At 38.3% G+C, this 2,943-nt stretch overlaps 1 long non-coding RNA gene across 1 annotated transcript; it reads right to left on the bottom strand.

The window, feature by feature from the left end:
• Positions 1-254: 254 nt before the first annotated feature.
• On the bottom strand, positions 255-1,290 carry LOC122138433. Its single transcript, XR_006155557.1, has 3 exons — positions 1,045-1,290; positions 897-953; positions 255-450 (listed from the first exon to the last, which is right to left on the bottom strand). It is a non-coding gene; the product is annotated as an uncharacterized LOC122138433 (long non-coding RNA).
• Between the last annotated feature and the right edge of the window lie 1,653 nt (positions 1,291-2,943).

Raw genomic sequence — 2,943 nt, 5'->3', positions numbered from 1 at the left:
GCATAACCTTTCAATTTTTGAGAAAGGAAAAAAAAATACCTTCAGTGGTGAACATCTCAAAGCATGCCTCCCCTATCTTAACATACTTCTTTTGACTCAGGTATTGAACCTTGATAATCATTCTTCCCCACTTTACAAATCAAATCTGTAAATCATACTCTAAAGATAATTATCAGTTGCAAATAAAACGACAAGTAGTATATAGATTACATTTGTTAGATAACTAAACACATAACTAGCTTAACCCATTAAAATGTAAACCTGTAACATATAAAATAATTTAACTAACAATACATGCTGACGTGTATTCTTCAGTACACAAAATCTGTAAAATATGACACTTAATTAGCTTTACTTACCAAAGAATATCTTTAACTCTTTTTAAGTGTAGAAAATAGCGTCTGGAAGTATTGCACCAACAGCAACAGGGCCTCGCTCGTTTCAAGGGTACTAAAATGCGAAATAAAGAAGTGTTTATTTTATTTTATTTTATTTTGAGTGAACTGGCCCTTTAAGTCATTTTAACACACTCGTGTACATTAAATAATTTAATCTACTCTGATATATTTCAGCAACTCTTAAGCATGGGAAAACAGCATCTGGAAGTTTTGAACGAGCAGAGATGGGACTTCCCCTTGCTCGTTTGGGCACTAAAAATGCGAATTAAAGAAAATGTTGTTTTTTAACAGACTGGTGGCTGAAACAGCACAAAAAATAGCCTTTACTGAGACAGAAATAAAGTGTAACGTTACATGAAAATGTTATGCTTTTAGAGACACCATGCGCCGGAGAAAACTGCTTAATGTCTGAGACAGTGCAAAATGCGGCGATTTAAATACTCACGTACATGAAATTACTTGAAATAACATTCTAATAGCTGCCAGTAAAGAAATTACCTCTTAGTTTGTCGAATAACACAAACAATCAGATTAATCCACCAAATATCGTGGGATCTGGAAAAACACACACACACAAAAAAAACAATATTTCTAGACAAAGTCTACAATAAGTCTACAATAAGCACACATAAGTAGATTTTCTCACCAGATATTGAGAGTGAGGAGTTGTCGTCATGATACAGAGCCCCTCCCCTCGATATCATGGTATCTCGCCGGATCCTCACCCTCTCCGCTATGTTGGCAGGATTCCGGCGGCAAAACATGATTGTTTACGTGTGTTGTTAACTCGGTAGTAGAGGAGGTTCTCGCAATTCCGCACTGTTTTACCATGCCTGGCAGTCACTGCTGCGTAAAAAACTGCTCCAGTACCTCACACGATACATATGGAAAACATAAGAACAATGGAATACAGTTTTTTAGGGTTGCCGAAATGGACACAGCATCAGGGAGAGCAAGTCTCTGACCTGGCGAGGAGACGCCAGATTGCTTGGTTGGTTGCAATAAGAAGAAAGGACCTCTTTTCGATCTCACCCCCGAGTCGATGAGAGTGTGTTCTCTGTGTGTTCACTGCTCAGGTACATTCTCTAAAAAATGTCTTTATGTTGTTGTCTCTTTAAGCTACGAAGTGTAGGTTACCCTATGTTGTTGCAAACCCTGAAGTGCATCTGAAGTTGCTGCCTAGCTAACTATCTAACAAACTGTTGCCTCTTCGAAAATGCTCAGTGGCCAACCATTAATGTTAACTAAAAAGTAGTTGAGATTCTGCTCATGACAATATGCTACCTTGTTGGTGGAATATGGTCGCTGTAGTGCGTTTGTCTCTGTCTCTTTGTTCTCTACACCAGTGGTTCCCAAGGTTTTTTGTCATGTGTACCCCCTGAGCCCTTTCGTCATACCATGAGTACTGTTACCCTCTCAGGCTCTGTCCCTCCGAAATAATAAATGCGCAAAAATTAAAGACCTCTGGAATGTTTAGTCGCGCCTCTGTGAAGTTCTGAAGGCATTGCCCCTGGCAACCGATAGTGTCTCCTACCGTCACGGCCGACCGGCTCAGACCCTGCCCAAATCAACCCAAATCGGCACATGACTCTTCACTCTCAATATTTCTGCAACTCTCCTTAGTGAGATAAAAATGGCATCTGAAAATAATATTGCAAGAGCAGCTACGGGGCTTCCCTTCACTCGTTTCAAGGGCACTAAAATGCGAATTACCGAAGTGTTGATTTTATTTTATTATTTTATTTTATTTTTGGCTAAACTAACCCTTTAACGTATGAGAAAGTGCAAAATGCAACCATTTAAACACACTTATATACATTAATTACTTTATTAATCTACTCACCAGATATATTTCAGCAACTCTCTTGAGCGAAGGAAAATGCGTCTGGAAGTATTGCGCGAGGAGAGATGGCTTCTCCTCGCTCGTTTGGGCACTAAAAATGTGAATTAAAGGAAACGTTTACTTTTTTGCAGACTTGTGTGGCTGTACCACACAAAATAGCCTTTACTCAGACCTAAATACTGTTTACATTTTTCCCATAAGGGAGAATTTTTTTTTGTACAAATAAAAAAAATAATATAACGTTACATTTCCATGTTCATACAACTACTTAATGTCTTAGAAAGTGCAAAACGTTGCCATTTAAACACACTCAAGCACATTAAATTACTTGAAATTACATTTTAATAGCTGTCAGTGTTGAATAGAACAAGGAAGTGCTTATTCTATGAACTAACGCTACACAAACAACAATTACAGATCCGCCGAAATGTAAAATTTGTCCCTTTGTCTTAAGGCGTTTAACTAACAGTACATTTATAACTGTTTTTCCATACAGAAGGTCTACAAATTGCAAATGCTGAGACAGCTTGACTTACCTGTTGCTATTCTGAAACTCTGAGGGAAAATGGCGTCTGAAACATTCTTCAGTGACAGCGCTGCATAAAATACCCGGATGTTGAGAATAACACTGGCAAGTGTTGGTTACCTGTAACTCTGTAGTTTTACACTGACTCAGATCAGCTTCTAACTCTGATGGTGTTA

This window comes from Cyprinus carpio, chromosome B9, assembly GCF_018340385.1.
Source record: "Cyprinus carpio isolate SPL01 chromosome B9, ASM1834038v1, whole genome shotgun sequence".
In the NCBI taxonomy this organism is placed as follows: Eukaryota; Metazoa; Chordata; class Actinopteri; order Cypriniformes; family Cyprinidae; genus Cyprinus; species Cyprinus carpio.
Note: the sequence above shows the minus strand (reverse complement) of the source record. Positions and strands in the feature narration are given on the sequence as shown.